This window comes from Pongo pygmaeus, chromosome 2 (genome assembly GCF_028885625.2).
Source record: "Pongo pygmaeus isolate AG05252 chromosome 2, NHGRI_mPonPyg2-v2.0_pri, whole genome shotgun sequence".
Lineage (NCBI taxonomy): Eukaryota > Metazoa > Chordata > Mammalia > Primates > Hominidae > Pongo > Pongo pygmaeus.
Window position 1 is genome coordinate 69,212,218 of NC_085930.1, and position 23,274 is coordinate 69,235,491.

At 46.4% G+C, this 23,274-nt stretch overlaps 1 long non-coding RNA gene across 1 annotated transcript; it reads left to right on the plus strand.

Annotated features, from left to right (window-relative positions):
- Positions 1-2,788: 2,788 nt before the first annotated feature.
- Positions 2,789-4,492, plus strand: LOC129033296 (uncharacterized). The gene is made up of 3 exons (XR_008501568.2): positions 2,789-3,082; positions 3,174-3,512; positions 4,259-4,492. It is a non-coding gene; the product is annotated as an uncharacterized LOC129033296 (long non-coding RNA).
- Positions 4,493-23,274: the final 18,782 nt, after the last annotated feature.

Genomic DNA, 23,274 nt, shown 5'->3' on the forward strand with positions numbered 1-23,274 from the left:
CACAGTCACTGGATCAATGAGCACTAATGGCAGTAGCAACTACTGTTTGTTGAGATTCATTATGTGCTTGGCTTCCTTCTAAGGCACCCTTGGTGTGTGTAAGGAGGCTCATTTGTTATCTGAAAGGGTCACTGCCCCTAGCTGGTGATCAGTGCTGAGGGCCAAGGGAGTGGAGCAACTAATACACGTTGTGGATTTCACAGGAAGGAAGTGTACTTCAGCTGGGCCAGAAGGATGAGTGGACTCAGAGAGGCAGAGAGGAAAGGGCCAGATGCCACAGGCAGAGAAAGAGTCATCTCTCACTTTCTTATGACAATTTTACTTCCAAAAACCTTGCTGGTGAAAAGAGCACTGAAGCAGGGAACCATTAGTTGTTTCTTGGCCCTATCGTGAAGCAACTCTGAGCCCCCTCTCTGAGGCTTGGGTTCCTTACTTGTCAAATTTGGATGGTAGAACCCGCCTGTATTCCCTACGCATGAGTCTGTGCTCCCACACTCAGTGGGAAAACCTAATGGGGCACCAGAGGGCCTGTGTACTCACAGAAAAAATGTTACAAAGAGAACGTACTGACAGATGAGACTTTCAAGTCAACCCTGGGGTGATGCAGCTAACAAGAGAAAGCAATTAAGGAGAGAGAGTGGCTTTCTGGAGCCCATTTTGTGTCTGGGGTTTTATAGAGGACGCTGCGTTCTTATTTTAAAGGATTTTTGTTGTGTTATTGTTATTTGGCTTGCCAGAGAAAAGAGAGAGAAAAGAATTTTGAAAATGTGGAATGTGAAAAGGGGAAGTAATGGGAAAGGGAAAGATTACATGAGCTGACTCACTAAGAAAGTGATGGTACCATGGACTGAAAACTCAGTGAGCTAACAAGTCTAGGGCTACTGTTAACAAGCAAGATTTATCACTCATGCAAATGTTTCCAAGGCTAGTAAGTCTAGAATGATCAGCAGGAAAGGAAGCATTTTTTGTTTTTTCCTACAAGTTTTGAGTCTGGGCTGAGAGCTTCTATTTTCTTCATGACTTGGCTTTTGGGGTCTGCATTTAGAAAATAAATCACAGTATGCTCGAGCTGGAAGAGACCCAGCTTTTCCATTTTACAGATGAAGAAACCAAGGGCCCAAAAATCTCAGTTGGTGGATGGGAGAGCTTGGGATTTGGAGACAGAAGAACTGCTATATGCCCATGAGCAGGCCACTCCCTTCCAAACTTCGGTTTACTCACCTATATAATGAGCATAACAGACCATCTTTTCCTACCATCAGGGATCCGGGAGATTTTTGGAATGGGTTTCAAAATAGACAGAGTGATCTCAGGATGCATCAATAGAGATAAACACTCTAGAATAATGGAGGTGACTGTCCTACTCAACTGTGCACTGGTTAGACTACACTTGGAGGTCTAGTGGGGCTCCATGCTTGAAGAGGGGTGTTGGGAAACTAGATTATCTCTATAGAGGAAGGAAGCTCCTTTAAGAAAGAGCTTGAAACATGTCTGTGAGAAACAGACAATTTTGGGTTCTAAAGAGAAGACTCAGAGAGAGGGACGGAAGAACTTTCCTCAAATCTCTGAAGGCGTAAGGGATGAGATTTATTCTGGGAGGTCCCAAGGACTGGTGAGTAAGTGGCAGACTTTGGCTTGACTCAACCCAGGGCCTGGGTCATAGTTGGCCCCACTGACAATGATAGCTGATATAGTTCTTAGTAAGGGTACCAGAAAGGACTGCCTCAAAGTTTCCCAGAGATGTAATAGACTGCTTCAGAAAGGGGCTGGCTTCCTGGCTCCAGAAACATTAAGGTAGAGGAGTGAAAGGGAACCAAGGACTAAAAAAGGAGAGGAACAGGGCAAACTGTAGGGCCATATAGTAAATCTTTCAGGCAAGACTGGCTACATAAGTTGAGGGGTCCAGAGAAAAACAAAAATTCAGCTCTTGTTAAAAAATGATTAAAAATTTCAACATGGTGATATCAAGCTGTGGCGTCTCCCAAGCATGGGGCCCTATGGGTTGCACTGCCCTGGTTTCAGATTCCATGGGCCATATGGACTCTGTCGCGACTACTCACCTCTGCCCTTGCAGCTCAAAAGCAGCCATAGAAAATGCGTAAACAAAGGGGCTATGGTTGTGTCTCAGTAAAACTTTATTTACAAAAAAAAGTGGCAGCCAGATCATAAAAACACGATTTTGGCTCATGGGCTGTATGTAATTTGCAGATCCTGTTTAGAGTCCTGAGTTATCAGAGCCATCTTGGGCTGGTGCTGTCCCGAGCCATGTCTGGACAGCCTCGGTTTCACATTCGAGCCAATACAGACTCGCTCTCCTTACCTACTTCCCCCACCTAGAGGGAAATAGCTCTGACTTGAGTCCCACATCTAACTGGGATTCCTTCCACCCTGACTTGATTTTCCATCAGAGAATGAGAATGAGTAAGTGAACCCCAAGTTGCCATACTCCCCTCCAAGGGCAGATGCCAGGACAGGGGAGACTGGCCCTTGCCATACTCAGAACCTGCTTTGCTTCCCAGGTGAAATAAAAGAGATGGAAAATTTTCCAGCCTCCAGGACCAACAGTGAAAACTCCCTGTTCAGAGATCATGCTGGAGCAGGCTCCAGGGAAGGGGCATGTATTCTTGTGGGTGGTAACAGAGTTTGCTGTTTTCTTTCAGCAAGGCCCAGAGTGGGCCTCAGTCTCTGAGAATATCAGGTGCTTTGGCATTCCGAACGTCTTTATGAATTCACAGAGTCCTGACACTTGGGCGGGGCTCTCTGGGCTGGGGTTTCTGCCTGTCTCTTCGAGCTCTGTGATGTATACTCCAGACCCAATGGATGTTCCAGAGACTGGGTGCCCTGAAGATGAGCCCTTGGTTCTGTCTGCAACATCATTCTGCAGAATTCATGAGGGATGAGGATGAGAGAGGTCATCACTCCTCCTTGTCTCTGTCTACTTAGCCTCCCAGAGGATCTTGGTTTCTGAGTCAAAAAGAGCTGGCTTCAATTTCATCTGGCCTCAGGTGTGAGCCACACATGCTGCCCTAGAGATTCAGAGCATGCCCCACCTCATACCCCACACTGCCTTTTTTGAAAACAGGTTGAACTCAACTCTTCTGCATTTAGGGAAGCTTTCCTGGGGCCATATTTTCATTCAACACTTAGTGACTTCACGCTGGTGTTTTTCCTAGGCTCAGTGGATGGGAAACAAAGATGAATAATGCATGATTTCAACAAACGCTTACTGGGTGTGCAGCACGTAGCAGATGCTGAGGATAAAACAGTGAAGAAGACTTGAACCCTGACCTGGTAGATTACACAGTTCTGCTGGGGAGGCAGACAAGAAAAAATAATGATGAACAGAGGGCCTGGCACGCTGCCTGCTGGGGTAGGCAGGTGGCAAACACTGGGAGGAAGCCCTAGGATCACGGACGGACATGGCTCCTGCCTGGGAGGATTTCCCAGTCTCCTAGGGAATGAGGGAGGCCCTTGAGCACCCCCAGATCCCTGCAGCATGTGCCGAAGTTCCAGTAAGTCGGTGGGGGAGGTGAACACTGCCCCAGAGCACTGGGTGTTGGCCTCTGGGGAACAGAGAGAGGGAGCTTGGGGAACAGACAGAGGAAGTTGGAGGGTCATTTTCTTGCAGGGAAATAATTATTGCCCTCCTTCCCTGCGAATTGTAGAGGAGGGCAACTTTTAGGAATAATAGTGTGTTAGGGGTTGAACTGTATTCCCTCAAAAGATGTAGAAGTCCTGACCTCCAGTACCTGTGACTAGGACCTTATTTGGAAATAGGATCTCTGCAGATGATCAGAGTTAAGATGAAGCTATTAAGTCACTGAGGTGGGCTGGAATCCAATATGACTGGTAATATTAGATTCCAGCCAATATAATATTCTTATAAAATGGGGAAATTTGAATATATATATATATATACACACACACACACACACACACACACAAAACACAATGTGAAGATTGGAGTTCTGCTGCCACAAGCCAGGGAACTACCAGCAGCTCAGAGAGAGGCCTAGAACAGAGCCTACCCTGGCGCCTTCAGAGGCAGCATGATTGTCCCCCTTGATCTCGGATGTCTAGCCTCCAGAACTGTGGGACAATACATTTCTGCTATGTAAGCCCCGAGTCGGTGGTCATGGCAACCCTAGCAAACTAATACATGCTAGAAGGACCCAAACTTCTAACGGTATTCGTTTCCTACTGCTCCTGTAATAACCATAAACGTATCTTAAAATAACGCAGATCTATTATCTTACAGTTCTACAGGTCATGAGTCCTCAAATGAAGGCATCAGCAGGGCTGCATTCCTTCTGGAGGTCCTAGGGGAGAATCTACGGCCTTACCTTTTCTAGCTTTCAGAGGTCACGTGTGTACCTTCTTCCATCTCCAAAGGGCATCCTTTCAGCCTCTGCTCCAAATCAGGAGCTGTGATCCAGGTTCTCGCCTCCTCTCTGCCTTTCCTGTTCCCCCTCAATCCCACACTTTTGGTCAACCAGGGGTTACTGTGCTTCTTGCCTGTTGGCTGTGAGTTCCTCGATTCCTTTCCAGCCCACAGCCACCGGCTCTGTGGAAATCCTGGGGCCCCACCTGTAGGGCTGTCCATCCAGATAGTGAAGACGCTGCTGGTCCCCAGCTGAGCAGAACCTGCTGGTCAGCCAACATGCACCTGGCACCCAAACTCACTTTCCCTCCCTCTCTTTCTATGTGTGTGTCACGTTTGCAGCTGAAAAGCAGATTGGGGGCTTTATTTAAGGAGGAATTTCCAACTGCCAGTGCTCTCTGGGAATAGTGCAGGGTAGGGTCCTAGTGTAGCTCACTTGAAGAAGGCAGGATCCTGTAGATCTTAAGAGCTTGGGCTTTTGATTCAATTGACCTGAGAGAATCTGCTAGTCATAAGGTGTATGACCTTGAGCCTCAGTTTACTTGCCTGTAAAATAGGAATGATAATAATAGGATGATGTGAGGACCATGTCAGGGTCACAAAATGAAATGCCCTCAAGGTAAATGAATGAAGCAGGCCAGGCGGAAGATACCCACAGCCTCATTGATCATCTCTTTTTTGATAGACATGGGGATGAGAAACATACCTCTTTCTTTTGAGCTATAGGAAAACTGACAGGGCAATCATTACCATAAGAATCAGGGGCTGGGCACGGTGGCTCACACCTGTAATCCTAGCACTTTGGGAGGCAGAGGCAGGTGGATCACCTGAGATCAGGAGTTTGAGGCCAGCCTGGCCAATATGGTGAAACCCCATCTCTACTAAAAATACAAAACTTAGCCGGGCATGGTGGCGCATGCCTGTAGTCCCAGCTACTTGGAGGCTGAGGCAGGAGAATTGCTTGAACCTGGGAGACGGAGGTTGCAGTGAGCTGAGATTGTGCCACTGCACTCCAGCCTGGGTGACAGAGCAAGACTCCGTTTCAAAAAAAAAAAAAAAAAAATTCAGGGATGCCTAGCCTCAGTGTGGGGAGACAATAAGGAGAAGTGGGGACTGTGGAAAATCGGAGATCACATGCCCAGCTCACTCTGAGAGCAGTGGGGGTTGCAAACCCAGGGATGGGGCAGAATGGCCCAGCCTAAGAGGGGACCTGCAGTCTGGGGCTGTGACCTTATGGGCTTTAAAGAATTTCAGTGCCCAGGCCACACCCCAGACTAGTGATAGCAGAAGGTCTGGGTTACAACCCGGGCACCTGTACTTTTTAAAGCTCCCCTCCAGTGATTTCCTAGTTTTAGAACCACTGTCTGGCAGTGGGGAGGAGGTGGTCAGACCATGGGGCTCCCAGGTGGTTGGGCCAGGGAGAGAGACTGAGGGAGAGGAGGAGTTGGTGGTGGGATTTGGGGGTGGAGCACCATCTGTCTCCCCTGCAGTGTGACTCCTCACCATCTTCATAAAAGCTTCATAAGTTCAACGTGCCTGTTGTCATTGGATTCTGGAAAAGGGGCTGAGTTTACCATCAAATGATGGGGGAGGGAGGCTGGAACAGCTACTGTGAGTAAGAAGAGCGGCTGCTTCAGGGGGAGGAGAAGGCTGATATTCTTGTGGCATTGCCTAGTTGTGGTGGGTCTTTCATGGGGAAAAACACAACCTTTTTCAAAATCCAGGCAAGAAAAGTTACAGAATTTGCATCTACACAGTGTGGGGCTTGCAATGCCACACTGAATCCTGATGGATTGGAAATTAGAAAGACAGAGCCTTTGGGAGTTACAGAGTAAGCGACTGACGTTAGGAGCAAATGTGCAGGGTTAGCTGCCCAGGACCCGAAATGAAATAAAATGCCTCAACCACTTCCAGCTTGGTCGACTCTAGCTTAAAGTTCAACCCTGCCTCAAAGGAGATGAAGATAATGGCACATGTAGAAAATGACTGTCAGAAGTTTAATAGAATGTTTAAACAAATGGGATCTTGGTCACCTCAAGGAAAAGCTGTGAGACATTCAATTGGATCATTAAACAGAGGCAGTGAAGGAGAATGACTTATTAGGTCGCATGTATCTGATGAACTTGGCACCTCTGCCAGGTAAATAAAAATTACTCTCATGGAAACAAAACTTTTGTGGTTTGCTATTGGTCTTTATTTTGTTTTGCTCAGATATGTGAGGCTCTCCCTGTAATATTTCAATTCAACATGCTGTAGGGCTGGTGTGGGGTTTAAGAGAAGTTTTAATTTTTGTCAGCTTGCATATTTACCTCCATTGTTTATTTGTATGTGGTAATGTAGGAGGCATTCATTTTATTAGGGAAAATGCAATGTCATTTTTTTTTTTTTTTGAGACAGGGTCTTGCTCTGTCGCCCAGGCTGGAGTGCAGTGGTGCAATCACGGCTCTGTGTGGCCTTGACCTCCTGGGCTTGCATGATCCTCCCACCCCAGCCTCCCAAGCAGTTGGGACCATGGGTGCATACCACCACACTCAGCTAATTTCTTTTTTTTTCTTTCTCTTTTTTTAAATCTTTTTGTAGAGAGGAGGTCTTGCCATGTTGCCCAGGTTGGTCTTGAACCCCTGGGCTCAAGTGATCTTCCTGCCTTGGCCTCCCAATGTGCTGGGATTACAGATGGGAGCCACTGTGCCTGGCTGCAATGTCATTTTAATAGACCTTAATTTTATCTTTGTTTAGTGGACCAGGTAGAGTGGTCCTGCTCTGTGGTTTCCTGCAGCCAAGGGGGCTGGGGAAGGAGGTGGTAGGGTTGGGGAAAAGAAGCGGAATTAGGCGTCTGGCTCTGCAGAAGTGCGGAGGAGAAAGTGGCTCTGCGGTTGGTGCAATGGAGACCAATGGAAATGGAAGAAAGCTTGCAAACTGAGCGAGGAAGGTAGAGCCAGAATAAAGGAAGCAACATGGAGGGAGAAGCAAAGCCTCATAACCCGCCCCAGGCAGGCTTGCTGGAGTGCCATGGATTTAACTAATGGGTTGGTACAGGACAATCTTTTCTTTAATAGAGCTAGGTTAACTGGGAATAATGGGGCCCATGGAATTTTCAAGGTTTCTGACCATATGTTCTGAGGATTTCACTGTACCAACCCCTCCAGAGACCAAAAGGAACTTCTGGAAGACACTGGTTCCTAGGAAATGAATAAGAATTAAGAATAAGTTGTTGTGAATTTAGCTTTTGGAACAGGGCCTGGCACCCAGTAGAGACTCTATAGATACTTGTTGAATGACTACGTGAAGGTAAGGTCACACTGATTCATATATGCAGTGAATAAATGAAGATAATTTCACACTGATTCGTATCTGGAAAGAAAATTAGAGCAGAAGTGCTCATCTGAGAAATTCTGTGAATGAAGAATGTTGGAAAAAATTGTGCCTTGTTGTATGTGTTCATGGGAGCTATTCAGGTTTGACCCCCTGGCATCTCTGCATTTGTTTCCCATGGAGAGAAGAAGACAAGGATTGTGAATGTGGGTCTGGCTCCAATCAAGGTGAATGTCTGCTCCAAGAGCAGGGAGGTGGCTGACAGCCAATCCGCTTTGCATGTGCTGCCTCTTGGTTCTTCCAAAGCTGTTAGGGATGGCTATTTCTATGCATATGTAATGACTCATGTCACAGGTGAGTCAAGAAGTCCCAGCAGCTTTCAGCTGGATTCTGAATACTTTTGAATTGATATTTAAGGCCATCATATTTACATTAAACACAGAAAATCTTGAGATTTGTGGTTTTGAAAAGACAAGGTATATATTGGGTCGGATAAATTTGTATTCTTCCTAGCTTTTACTTACTCAGTGTGACTTCAGGCAAGTTACTTAATCTTACCATGTGTCAGTTTCCTTCTCTGTAAAATGGGGTGATTATGTCTCCCAAGTCACAGGATTAAGGGAGTAACCCCATGAGTTAACGAATGTAAAGTACTTATAACAGTGGCGAGGAGTCCAGGTATTAGTTACTATTGGTATTAGTTGGTTCTTGCACTGCTATAAAGAAATACCTGAGACTGGGTAATTTATAAAGAAAAGAGGTTTAATTGGCCCATGGTTCTGCAGGCTGTACAGGAAGCATAGCAGCAGCAGCTTCTGGGGAGGCCTCAGGGAATTTACAATCGTGATGGAAGGCAAAGGGGGAGCAGACGTCTTACATGGCAGGAGCAGGAGGAAGAGAGAGAAGAAGGGGAGGTGCCACACACTTTTTAACAAGCAGATATCACGAGAACTCACTCACTATCTCAACACAGCACCAAGGGGAAAATCTGCCCCCATGATCCAATCAACCTCCCACCAGGCCCTACCTCCAACATTGCAATGGGATTACATTTCTGTGTGAGATTTGGGTGGGGACAGAGATTCAAACAATATGAGTATTGCTGTTCTGTTTTTGTTTTTTTTTTTTTTTTTTTTTGAGACAGAGTCTCTCTCTGTTGCTCAGGCTGGAATACAGTAGCATGATATTGGCTCACTGCAGCCTCTGCCTCCTGGGTTGAAGCAATACTCCCACTTCAACCTCCTAAGTAGCTCCTAAGTAGGCATACACTAACATGCCTGTCTAATTAAATTTTTTTTTTTTTTTTTTTTTGTAGACGGTCTCACTATGTTGCTCACTGACACTGGTCTTGAACTCCTGGGCTCAAGCAGTCTTCTCGCCTCAGCCTCCCAAAGTGCTGGGATCACAGACGTGAGCTACCGATCCCAGCTACCATTGTTCTTAATCAATGGTATCAATGTTTTTTTAAACGGAGGGAGAGGTAACATTTGTCAGTTATATGTTTGTTGAATGCACGGGCTCTGAGGATTAGACACCAGGCATTGTGCTAAACACATTGTATCTGCTGTCACTGGATCTCCACCATGACTCTCAGAAGAAGGTGGGTGCTACTGAGGTTCAGAGAGGTGCAGTACTGTGCCTGCTGGAACACAGCTGTTAAGCAGTGGTGCTGGAATTTGATTGCAGTGAGGCCAAGGCTTTTCCTTAGGCCTCAGGGTGGTTCTGAAAGGGATCAGGATGACCTGTGGTTTACAACTGAGACGACCTTTGGGTAGGGAGTAGGGATCAGCCTGTGGGAGTGGAGATCCATGTGCTGGATTCCTCTTGGGTGGAGGGGCCTCACTTGGAGTGTGAGATTGGGGATCATGGCTCTAATTGGGCAAGCAGTCTCTAGACTGTCACCTTGGTAAGTCAGTTCCTCCTGGTGGAGAAGGGGCAGCCCTTGGAGCTGCAGCCAGGAGGAAAGTTGCTTGAGTGAGGGCCAGGTGGGCAGAGCTGAAACCAATGTGGTCAAGAGCCCAGGAGGCAGAGCATCAAAGGAGCCCAGGGCATCAAAGCTGCCATGTGTGGGACTAGGGCCGGCAAGAGGGCACAGTGGTGGAAGCAGCAGCAGTGACCACCAGTGTCTGGGGTCAAATTTAAAACAATCATAAAAAACATCAACCCCTGAAGCCCTCAGGTGTTGGTTGATGGTGAGATATTTTTGAACCCAGGTGAGATTCCCTCGGGGGAGTCCTGGAAATTGGGATGCAGGTCCTGGTGGAGGGAGGGCCGGCATTCAGCAAAACCAGGCAGTAGCAGAGAAACATGGTAGGTATCTTTTCCCCATTTCACAGATCAAGAAATAAAGGCCCAGAGAATTGTAGCAACCTGCTCAAGGTTGATCTGGTAGACAGTGGAAGAACTTGCTCATTAATTCAAGCACCACATGTTTTCCATCTTTTGAATTGGCCATTAATCCATTCAGCAGGATTGTAGGCTCAGAGTAATATGCAGATCTAAGAAGGATAGAGGGGCAGGGTAGAGCGGTAGGGACACGAATGCAGATGCAGGATTAAAATGCAAAATGCTGTTGTGATCTGAATTGCTTCTTCAGGAAGGCACCCTGGGCTTCAACAGGGTTTGGGAGCTGAAATCTGCAGCCAGGAGGCTGTGGGTCTGCGTCTTCCACCCTCCTTCTCCGAAGGTGGGCGAGGATAGGAGTGGATGTGGCTCCCTCTCAGAGAGGCATGGGTTCGATGTTGGGCAGTGCTTCTCTGGGAAGACTGAGAAGTTCGGTAACAGTGCCCGGGACTGAGGGTGGGCTGAGGGAGGGGAGCATCTTGGGGGGATAGCAGGAACTGTGGGTGCCTTGCCCCTATCCCCTCACCCTTACCATGTCCGGGTGACCCGATGGCCTGATTCCCTGTGCCTGATACTCAATGTTTCCCTGCCGAGGGCGTTCCTTGGGCCCTGGAGCCTGCTTTGGGGAATTACTGCCCTGTGGGAGAAGCCAGCAACCACTGACTGTTGGGAATTGGTGTATTATAGATATATACACCCGAGCTCCCTCTCCCTTGGAAGCCTGGGGAGATGAGTCTGAGGCATGTGCTTGACACTGCCGCCTAGAGGCCCCCAGCAGGATCACAGGCCAGTCGCCTCCAGGGGCTGTTAGCTTGATCAGCCTTTATCGACACCTTCCTTTTCCTGTATCAGTTCCCTACCCCCTGTCAGTCTTCCTTGCCCCTTTCATATAAGCTACTTTTTCTGGAACCCTTGTCTGAAGATCTCCTCCTGGGATACCCAAATTAAGAAACTCTCTATTCTAAGACCTGGCCACTGATTCCCCTTTAAATGCTCCGTTGGTACTTTTGTCCCCTCTTTGTGACAGTAGACCTGTTGGAACATATCCTCACTGTTGACTTGGGAACTTGGATTATTTCTTCCTGGGCAACCCTGCCACCAGGCCATCCCAGTTCCCTCTGGCAGCCCAGCACACAGGGCATTGGCCATGCATTAGAACAGTGGATCTCAACCAGGAGCAATCTGGGGACATTTGGCAAAGGCTGGAGACACTTGATTGTCATAGAGGTGCTCCTGATATCTGGTAAATAGAGGCTGGGATGCTGCTGGACATCCTATTCTGCACAAGACAGCCCCCCACTACAAAGGATTATCCAGCCCCACAGTCAGTGGTGCAGAAATGGAGAAACCCTGTTTTAGACGATGGAAGCCTGTAGCCCTGGCCTGATTCTTGGGAGTCCCATGCTCCAGGACAGACCATCAACAACAGAAGCAGCCCTGGAGACTCACCCAATGGCACCCAGTGAGGTAGCTGGGGATGGAGGAGACCCATTTCTTGCTGAGAATGTGCCAGCATCTTTGAGGTGCTAAGGAATCAGCTGGGAGGAATCTCAGAGAAGTAGCACCACAACCAGGTAAGTCTTAGCTGCCTGATTGTACAGGTGTGAGTGGCAAACTCAAGACATTACAAGTTATGTAAAGGAAATAGCGCATTTTCATCCGCAATGGAAAAACGGAAGCTGCCTGATGGAGCAGCTGTGGCTGTAGCAGCCACCACCAGCCCCAGACTTGGCTACTGTGGGAGGCTCCACTATTTGCATTTTTATGAATCTGGAGTTAAAGTGGCTGTGAAGATCAACCTGGACAACAGGCCAGAAGGGAGGGGGTACAGTGAAAGCCCGTAGAGCTAGAGAGGAGAGACAGTGGTTTCTGCAGGAGCTGGGCTCTGATTTGGCTTTGTTTTCTTTCCCACCACTGCCTTCAAGCTCCTCTCCACCCCTTGTTGACCTTCTGGGCTGAGCCTCCAGCCTTCGGTTCTCTTTGGAGAACTGGAACAGACTCAATTTCAGGCTTAATTAACAAAACCCACCGTACGGCATCCAGCAGGAAGGGCCCCCAGGGGCCGCCTGGGGAGGTGGAGGTATGGTAAATATCTGGGTGCTGGCTGTTTGGGTGTGTCCGTGTGTGGGCATTTCTGCAGCTGTTCATGTGTTATACCAGCACTTCTCAGACATTCGTGGGCTTGTGACTCACCAGAGGTTCTTGTTAAAATGCAGACAGTAGGGTCTGAGACTGCATTTCTGCCAGGCTCGCTGGCGATGCTCAATTTTGGATCACGCTTTGGACAGCAAAGTGTCACACTTCAATTAAAAAAAAAAAGGAAAGAAAGCCCAGCCCATTACAACTTTAATTTAATTTCATTTTCAGCACCAATCATATCTCCTCTCCTCAGGTGAGGGTGCCCCTGCTGGGGACTGGAGCGGGGAGGGCTGTGGTCTCATCATTCAAGTTGCAGCTTCTTTTTTTTTTTTTTTTCTGCCACTGCGTCCTGGAAGAGGCTGAAAGGCCTTTTCACACAGCTAGTGCTGTCTGGGACTGCTCTTTGTGGGTGGACAAATGGCTGACACCCCAACCCAAGCTCCCCTTGGAGAATGCTCTATAGGGACCTCTGTCCAACCCTCCCCAAATGCACTCTTGGTCTGATCGTTGGTCCTGGCCCAGGCTACACACCCCTGGGACTCCCAGAGTCTGGCAGGCTGCCCTCTCCAGAGTACTGGTGCCTGGGAATAGGCACATACCCTGGGTGTCTTAGTCTGCTCAGGCTGCCCTAACAAAATACCCTAGAATGCATGGGCTTAAACAACAGAAATTCTATTTCTCACTGTGCTGGAGGCTGGAGGGCCAAGATTATCCAGGAGCTGGCCAGGTGATTTAAGGTGAGGGCTCCATTCCTGGCTTGCAAACAGCTAACTTCTCATTGTATCCTCAGGTGGCAGGGAGAGCAAGCGAGCTCTCAGGTGCCTCTTATAAAGACATGAATTCTATTGGATCAGATTCCCAATTTTGTGGCTTTAATTCAAACACAGTCACATTGAGAGTTAGGGCTTCAACATAAGAATTTGGGGGAGACGCAATTTAGCCCCTAGCATTGGGCCCGCCACACTAGCAGGCTGCTCTCCTGGCTCTGCTGTTGTAGGCGGCTCCTGCCAGCCACCAGCCTTAGGCTGACCTTGCATGACCCCGTGCCCCACCCACGCCCCCCAATTCCTGGACACTCATATTAGGCACCATCAAGAACTCCATGAACTTTGTTGACACTTAGGGTGGCCTTTGGGAATCTGCAGCTCAGTAGAAATCCGGCAAGGGAGAGGATGGCTACGTCCTCATCATGCAAGCCCTCCCCGCCAGCCTACCCAAATAGTTTTCCTGGGCTTCCCCCCACTTGGCTTGGGAGGCAGAGGAACGACCCCATCTTCTCGCACCCATAGGGAAATGCTGCGGTACTTGCTACTGGAGCAAATTCCCTCCAAAAATCTCTAGCCTTCCCTTACAGAGGTAATGGCAGGTGATGGGTTTGACAGTTAAGTATCCCATTCGACTATCTTTTAAATAAATAAGCACTTACATAGCACTTGCTAAATGCCAAAAGTTGTTCTAGGTGCTTTACATCTTATTTAATCCTCATAGTACTCCTGTCTGATAGCTATGATTATTAACCTTATTTTATAGATGAGGAAACTGAGGCTCAGAGAGGTTAGGTAACTTGCAAAAGTCACACAGCTTGCACATGGCAGAGTGAGGATCTGAATCCCAGCAGTCAGGCCTCCAATCACTGCTCCCTATAGCCTCTCAGAGGCTGGAATGTAGGTGTTAGCATCTCTCTCACAAGAGAGGAAAATGAGGCTTAAGAGGGGAAATAATTTTGCTGAGTTTACATAGGTCCTAAGTGGCAGAGGCCAAATTCTAACTTGGGCTGATGACTCAAAATCCACTGCTCTTCTCCCCAGGGTTATATGTTAAACATCTCTTTCTCACCTACTTCCCCCACCATGTGGACTTTTGAAAACTTTCAAGCACAATCAGACATAGAGAACAGAACTACTTCCAAACAGACTGTAATGTGCTTTCCTTAGGATGGAGGTCTCTGGGGATCTGGGAATGAATTCCTTGGATAGGTTTCCAGAGGAACTATTCCTTTAGAGTCCTAGAACAAGGATGAGCAGGGATTTGTCCTGCACACACTTCTCTGGAACTCTTGTCAGAGTGAGAATTTTCAGAAGCCTGGAGCACCCAGGCCACCCGAGCCCCCATCTTTCCTGTGCCCTCTGCTGCCTAGCCCCCTATTCTCACACCCCTGATACTCACACCCTCCATCCTTAGACTTGACTCTTGACAAAAGGACTCTGGCTTTCCAGAGTCTCAGATCCTACAGACAACTCTGAACCATGCTGTCTTCTGTGACAAGCCCTCCTAACAGTAATAACAACACCAGCTGCTAACAAATAGCATTAAAGTCCCAGCTTACCAGATCTGTAATTCAGCTCCCTGCTTCTTTACTCTGTTGATCATTCTAAATTAAAAGAGACAGGCCAATTGCCAATTTAAACCTTCTAAAGCATTAGCTCATGACCATCTAAAGGTGTGACATCACCTGGCCCCTGGTAGAGGCTCTGTAAATATTTGTGGAACTAACGGGTAAATGGACTTATGAAGGACATTTGAACAGAGGATCCTGAAAGACTCCAAAGCCTTCCCTAGAATTCATCTCTGGTGGTGGCACGACAGCCACTGTGGTTCAGGGAGCTGGCGGAAGTTCAGCAACCTCACCTCCGCGCCCCAGGCCCCTCTCCCACGTAGCAGGCTGAAGCAGCTTTTGAATGATATAATAAGTAGAAGTGCTTAGCTTTATGCTGGGCCGTGACAGCTGCCACAGATGGCCACCTGCTTCCTCGGTTCATGGGCCTCCCTGCCCACAGGAGGTGCATGACACGTCCTCAGTCCCCTGACACCATAGCCAACACATCCAAAGCCCTTCTGCTAATTTCTGGCTGAAATCCAGATGGCCAGCCCACTCATCTGGCCATTGTGGGCTGTGTGTCCCAGCCTATTCCCACATGACACCCAATCTGTCACCTCAATTTCCACACCACCAACCCACTAGCACTGAGTACTTATCACCCTAATTACTGTCATGGAAGTTGTTGGTGGAGTCGCTGAAGGGGTTACTTCGCCAAACCCATGTCTTCCTCCCATCTGCTCGATCCTCTTTTCTCATTTTACTTCCCTTTGGGGAGCAGAAGGATGCATTTCCTCCTTGGTTTCCATGTGGAATCAGTTCTTGCCTTCTGCCCCAAGTACAACTTTAACATCAAGCATTTATCAAGACTTTCCAACCACGCCTTCTCAAAGTGTGGTCCCCAGACCAGCGGCATGAGTATCTCCTGGAAGCCGGTCAGACATGCACATTCTCAGGCCTCACCCCAGACCTACTGACTTGGGAGCTCTGCAATGGAGCCCGGCATCTGTTTTAATGTCCTGCAGGGGATTCTGACTGATGCTCAAACTTGAGAAGCTTTGGTCTAGACAGCAAGTATGCTTTCTCTTGGGAGATTTCTGGCGAATCAAAACGTCTTCTTGTTAAGAAAGTTTCAAGGGGAGTTGGGCTTTGTGGGAGGCAGCTCTACTTCTTCCTATTCAGCCAACAGAGCATGGGCTTTGGAGTCATCCTGCCTGGATTTTGGTCTTGCTGTCTGCCTCTTATAGCCTGTTCAAGCACTGGGGAGGGTGGTTTACCTCTCTGGGCCTAATTTTCTTTCTCAAATGAGTCTTCATTTTACCTTTTCCCAGGACTCTTGTGAGTCTCAGGGGAGATCGAAGACATGGAGGTCCTTTATAAACCATAAATCTGGGGGTGGGGGTAGGGGTTACCGCATGACCTTTAGGCACTTCCCAAGGTGGGTGCTCCAGTGGTGTCTCTCTCTCTCTTCCTCTGCACAATCTCTGGGTGCTGAAAGCCTGGGTCTTCTGTTGACGAACAAAGGAGTTGGGTGTGGGGTGCAGGGCCTGTTGGGAAACTGGGTTTGAAGACAGTGAGAGGCATGCTGGGCATGGGCCAGAAGCCTCCCTCCACACCTGACCTCAGGCTCCTTGGGCAGCTGCCCTGACCCTGCAGGTCGCACCCTCTAGGAACCCTGAGCTGAAGCGAGGAGCAAAGAAGGGCATAACGTGGCACTGTGCAGCATTCTTCCCATATATTACCTCATTCATAACCCAGATTGCAGGAAAAGGAGAGAGGGGAGAAAGGAGAGGGGAGAGGGGAGAGAGGAGAGGGATAACACACTGCTCCAGATTGCTTTATGCAGAAACTGAGGCTGAAAATTACCCACTCTCCATTAGCCTAGCAAGGTACAGCACTTTTCATTATCCTGAGCTCCTTTTATTGTTGCAATCCTGCATATATAAATTTTCCATAATTATAATCCCAACCTCTATAGGCTTTTCTTTTTTGCACTAAGCATATTAAAAACATTCTCTAAGATGCTACATAATCTTCAAAATTACCATTTTAGATGGCTCTCAAATATTTCATTAGGTGGACATATAATTTGTTGAACTATTTTCATACTGTGGACATTTAGATTGTTTTTGTAACTTTTTTTGGTGCCGTCAAATTATCTTGCAGTGCCAATGTCTTTGGGCATTTAGCTATTAAAGTCTTTTAGAAGAAATACTTTGGAGTGTGACCGTTGTTGCGTTATAGGGTATCAGTCATTTTATGGTTCAAGAAAATTACTTTCCAAAATACCCTGCCACTAGCATTATTTGAACCTACCAGCTTCTCTGCAACCTTGCCAGCATTGGGCATTATTGTTATTCATTGGTTTTGCTAATTTAATAGCTATTATGTGTCACGTCTCTTGCATTTCTTTAGTACTTAGTGATGCCAAACATTTTTTTCTGTTATTTTCTTATTTTTATTCCCTCCTGGGGAAATTTTCACCTCCTGTCTTTCGCATATTGTCTTAACATTATGATTGTTTGGATAAGCTCTTTATGTAGATATTAGCTCTTTGATGGGTTTGTTTGCTTATTTGTCGTAATATTCTTCCCTCAGCTCAACCTAGTTTTTAAACCAAGAGCTGTAATCACATAATTCTGCGTACCCCCAACTTATGATGCTTGATAAACTCACAGCATTGCCAGAGGCTGAGCACTTGGAGTATTGGAAGTTTAATTTGCAATGAAAAGAATTGGCAGTCTGGACAGGGGTGCATTTCTGAGTGCCTGATGTCTTAAGTGCAGTGTCAACTGTGCAGTTTGGCATTCTCCCCTCCTATGCCCTGAGTTTCCCTTTTCTTCTCTTTTCTTCTAACTCTAGCTGGGGATGAATCCAAACAGGCATCCCACAAATAAATAGCAAGCTCTGTTGCTGCCATCGGTCACTGCAAAAGAAATGACTGTTGAGATCTAACTTCCTTTACTACCTTTTGGGACACCCCCCTACACCCCTGGGTATCTTTTGGGTTCCCTGGGATCCAGGTAAAGCTGACTGTCTCTACTCATGACTGCCTATTTGGTCAAGGAGTCCACTGAGTCAGACAGTTTCAGGGAGGCTAAGAAAGGCAATCTGAACGGGAGTGTTAGTGCAAGCTTCCACCCCACATTTTACGTGATGACTTTGATGTCAATATTCCAAGAGCAACTCACAGAACACAACCATTGTAGTCATTGGTTACTGGCAACTTTATAACTCCTATAGCTTTAGTTTGCATCAGAAGCAAGGGACTTTGTGAGCTCATATGCCCAGGAACGGATGGGGAATAGCTTGCAGGAACCAAGGCCCCAGAGACCAGAGCAGGGGCTTGGTGGTACCAGGATGCTCTCTGTTTCACTCCCCATCGCCCTAGTTGTCTGCTAATCTCCAAAGGGCTCCATTTCTTCCTGCTGCCAACAGGCTAACTCTATGCAGCAGGAAAAATGGCCTGTCAGGTCTTAGCTTACAGTTCTTCTGACACCAAGGCAAGGCTCCGGTCCCAGATCACTACAAGCATCATCTCAATATGCACTCAGGGACTCCTCCCAGAAACTTCCAGCAGCCCAGAGAGGACCCACCTGGAACATCACTGGGTGACTAAAACCCTGAACCATAAGTTTAATCTGTGCTAGAGTAATACAGTTTTTTTCTCAAAGAAATTTTAAAAAGGTTCCTTGTGAAGAGGATGAAATGTCCAACCTCCTCAAATGGACAGTGTCAATTAAAATGCCCAAGTCTTCAGCCCTGGCCTCCCTGCTCTGAGCCTTCTTTCCCTCCTTAGAGCCACCATCACACCCACAAAGTCTTTGAAGTAAAGAAGGTTTGATCTAAATCTAATCTTTGCCATTCAGTTGCCTTGGTTAGCCAGTTCCATACCCGCTTCGGACCTCAGTTTTCTCATCCAACCAGTCTTCAGATGATGCACTGAAACAGAGACGGGGCGACATTCATGAGTGACCTCTGCTAGGATCAAGGTAAAACTCACCCCAATGGGTCACACTGGATTTAACATAAGCCAAGTGAAAATCGCACCCAGTGTTTACAAGGACTACATCTCTCTGAAAAATAAAATCTAAACTGTAAAACGAATATATCATATTGTAAAAATTGCTCAGCAAAAAATATAACTGCAGACTCTCTATTGTGATAGAGTAACCTGCCAGTGTCTGTTTTGTAGCCAAGTTTTCCTTTTGCTCTGTTTTAGAACAAAAGCTGCTCCAGCATCGATTTGTCACTGAGCAATCTTCCTGGATAGTCCCGCGGGTGGGCTCGATGATTACGTGCAATATGGAGCATTGTCTTGTTTTTGTGAGCCAGCGAGTCTAGTCTTTTCCCCTCTGTTGTGCTCAACTGCCCACACAACAATAACAGTTTCTAAAACTCCCTGACGTTTAACAAATGTAACCATTGAGACTGCCCATGAGGCAGGTAAGATAGGGACTCTAATCCTTACTTGGAGGCTGAGTGGACTGGGGTTTAGGGGGTTAAGAAGCTCATCCAAATTAGGATGCGGGTAGAGTCCAAGACTGGCTGAGGAGCCAGAGTCCTTCATATTGCCCAGTCACTCCTGTCTGAGCTCCAGGCCACAGGGGTGTCTGGTTGGTCAGCTTGAGTTCTCACATGCCCTTCCCTCTGATTGGTCAACTCGAGCTCCCAGATGCTCCTCTGGGACTGCCCCAGGCCTTTGGCACCTCTGAACTTATGAAGCAGAGGAGGTGGGAAAAGGATCAGTGGCTGGGGACTTAGAGATGTGTTCCTCATCCTGCCTCTATGTTACTTTGTTGTGTGACCTCAGGGGCAGGTCATCTCACCCCTCAGAGGCTTGGGCAGTCGAGATCCGGCTCAGTCTTGAGCTAGATGAAGTTGTGCAGAGGATCACTTGTGGCCTTCAACCATTTCGTCATTTCTTTCTGTCTTGTCCTCTTGAAGATGATGCCTCTGTTAGAACTGGCCTCAGCTTGCTGTGGTTTAGAATCTTTTAGATGCTTTATGTAGCATTTTCCTTTCTTTTCTCATTGTTAACCGCCACTTCTTGTTACTATCATCTGCCTCCAAAACTTCTGTCCCCTCTTAATTCGTTATATCTAATCTGCTGTGATTTGGAATATCAGATAACTAACCTTGTTAAAATTTTGTCTCAAATGTGAGTTACGGCTATGAATGAAGGCTTTGGTGATTGCGCTGGGTGATGACAATAACTGACTTTTTCAAAGCCTTTTTTTTGGCTTTTTTCTACATGCTGAGTAATGAAGGATGAAATTCCCACATCAGTTTTGACATTTGACCATAGGAGGGGAAGTGTGAAAAGCATGGCTCTGAGGGTGGAAGTAATGGTAGATGAAATGGGTCATTGCAGGTTGCCCTGTGTTCAGGGGCAGTGTGATGGGCAGGAGATGCATGTCCCTGAAGGCTGATCCAGACTCTCTTCCATGCATCACCAGGCCCAGGTGATTTCTCCTTTCATGTTTGCAAACAGTTAAAAACCTTGACTCCATGGAGTCTCACTTCAAGCCTTGGACTTAGACAGCTGGCACTTGGTGGTGGATTACTAAGAAGTAATAGCCACTGTAGCTGAAGCCATAGATCATGAGTTGAATTGAAAGGGGACCAATGTGATTAACTCTAGGGCCAGGGACTTTAAAAGAGAGATCTTCCAATCATCTGAGGCTCACATGTGCTAAAAAAATCCAAATTTAAATTATCTAAAAAAGATCATCATAGTTATTTATAATGGCAAAAATTAGAAATTAAGGTGTACATATATCTGTAATAGAATGCCAAACAATAATCATACTATTTTAAAAGAATTTCTGATATTGTAGGAAACAGCTGATGATATAAAGTGAAGTGAAAATTGTTAATATAAGATGATGTCACATGTGAAAAGTTACTTGTATAGACAAAGGACAGGAAAGATATACTCAGTCATTATAACCCCTTTGATGACTATAGGAGCCAGTGGTTAGTGACTTGGACCAGTTGTAATACAATAGGGAATGTTGGAGACTGAGACAAATTGGAGAGAACATACCCTCTGAAAAAAAGACTCCCGGCCAACTTTTGCTGCATATTGCTAGCTCTTCAAGTTTCTTAATGGAGGTTAGAAATCCTGATATTTATGTGAAATTCCCTAAATATTGGTAATAGTTTACACTTTTAAAAGCACTGTATTGGCCAAATAAAAATTATGTGGTTTGGCTTTGGCCTTTGGTCTACCAATCTACTGTCTTTGAAATACACAAAGATGTTGACACTAGCTGCCTCTGGGAAGTGTGCTTACTGGAAAATCTAATTTTTCTTTATCATAGCCTTAACAATTTTCTAGTTTTATAGGATAATATATAGTATTTCTACAATTGAAGAAAAAAATGAATGACCCTAACCTCAGGCGATTGGGATGTGTGTGTGCGTGGTGTGTGGTGGGCATGTGAGTGCTGAGGGAAAGGTATCTAAGAATTCTGAGCACCTCCCAGAACTTTCTGGAGCCTCAGTTTCCTCATTTGTAAAGTGTAGAGAGCAATTTCTACTCTGCTTACCATACAAGATTAAGAAGCAAAGGAGATGGCTAGCTTGAGAGGACTTTGCAAATAATGAGGTGCACTGGGGATGAGCATGAAGTAGATGCTCCAAAAATATTTATCAGGTAAATGTGGGGACAGAGGAATGAGGAAGACTGGTCTCTGCAGTACTGAGAAGCACATGGCATTGGGTGCCTGATGCGTGTGCTCAAAACACCCTAGATCTGCCCCCCACTAGCTGTGACACCTTGGTGAGTAATCCTAAGTATAATTACAACATGTTGCATGGTCACTGTGTGCTAACACTTGGTTAAGCACTTTGTATGCATTATACCTTTCTGAGTTGAATTCTGCGGAAAATCACAGTACAGGTATTTATTTCAAAGTGTCGCTTTGAGGATTCATTCAGACAATCCAAATGCTGTGCTTGTGACGGAACTCGATAAACAGCACTTCCCTTTCAATTCTGGGCCTGGTTTCATCATTGGTAGAACCCGTTAATTTCGCCTGCTCCCACTAATTCCATGAAAGTAAACGGCCTGTAGGTATGAGTGCAATAGATTACTTATTCAAAATATGTGATTTCCCCTTTCCAACACTTATTCAAAATATGTAATTTTTTTCCCCCTTTATTAGTTTCTTAAAGAAGGGATTCTCATTCCACCCACTGAGATGGCTTTCAAATGGAAAGTAGAATCCAGCACATATTCTGTCTTTGGAAAATTGCTCCAGGTGTATCCTCAGAACAATCCAGCCCCATCGTCACTTTCCACAGCCACTGCTTGGCACCTGCGGTAGCTCTGAGAGGCTCCGTTATGCGTGTGGCATCAACTTTTTTTTCTAGCAGCCTTGGGTGAGTAAGCACTTTCATATAAATGACCTTGTTAGATTATATATATATTTCAATAAATGGTTAGTGTAATTTATTTCTGTAGGGTGGAGGGTATTTTAAATGCTGAACTCTAATTTAGGCACTTTGTATACATTAGCTCTTTAACTCTCACAGCAACCATGTAAGATGGGGACTGACTTTTGTGAAATTGAGTTTAATTTTTTTTGTGGTTGCTATGACCAAGTATCAAAAGCAATTATCTTGAGGACATCTTTTTGACCTCTCCCATGAGTGCCCGACACTGCCTCCTAGAGGGCCCCAGCAGGATCACATGCCAGTCACCCACAATGGCAGCTGGTTTGATCAGCCTTTATTGGCACCTTCTTTTTCCTGTACCAGTTCCTAACCCCTGCCAGTTTTCTTTGCGCTTTTCATATAAGGTACTTGTTCTTGAATCTTTGCCAAAGAGAAATCAGAATAAGGGCGCACAGATCTGCCTTTAGGTTCACTTGAGCTGTGGGAGACATCAGTTCATAGGTTGACACTGCCTGTGTCTAGGGAGATAAACAAGAGTTGTGATTCATTGGTCCTAAGAATGACTGGATTCTGGGGACTGCTGCCTCCAAGGCCATCAGTGACACTGTTCATCACCCTGAGAGTGCAACTTGACCTCTCGTCACTGCTGTGGCCTCCCTTCTTCTCTTGGGATGCTGTTTGCTGACTATGGCAGCAAATACCCCCTTCCCTTAAGTCTCCAAGGTTCACATCAATTTTGGACCCGTGTTTATTGCAAAGAATGGGATATAATTTCTTTGGGATGGGTTATGTCTAAAAATGCTGACCAATGCCACCACACAGCCCTCTTGACTTGAAAGAAAGTTGAGTCAAATAAAGTGTGGCAAGAACAAAGATACTGGCATATTCCCAGCTTCCCTGACACCTTGAAGGATCCTTTATTACTTTCTTTGGACTCTGATGGTGAAGCTCCTGCTACGACGTGGACTGGAGCATTTGCAGGAGCTGAGAAGATTTAAGGCTAGGGAAGCAGTCACAGATGAATGGAATAAACAGAGTATTTAGAGTGCTGGGGGTGTGTTCTGATGAATAAACGGGGAAGGAAATCCCTGCGAGGTAAGGGATATCATGGAGATATAGAGGAGAGGGTCTTCAGCAGAGACTTTGAGAGCCTCAAAAATTGGGGGTGAAGAGGGTTCCAGCATGTTTCTGTGGGCATCCTCCAATCCTCCTCTATAGGATCCTGGAATCCCCTTTTAGAGCTTTTTAAAGAGACTTCTCTAAAGGCTTAATCAGTAAATATTTACCTTTGCTTTTCATGATGACACATTTTTTAAAACAATCAAGTAAACAAAAACCAAAATGAAGAACCCAATCAATGTGTATATATAAAAATGTG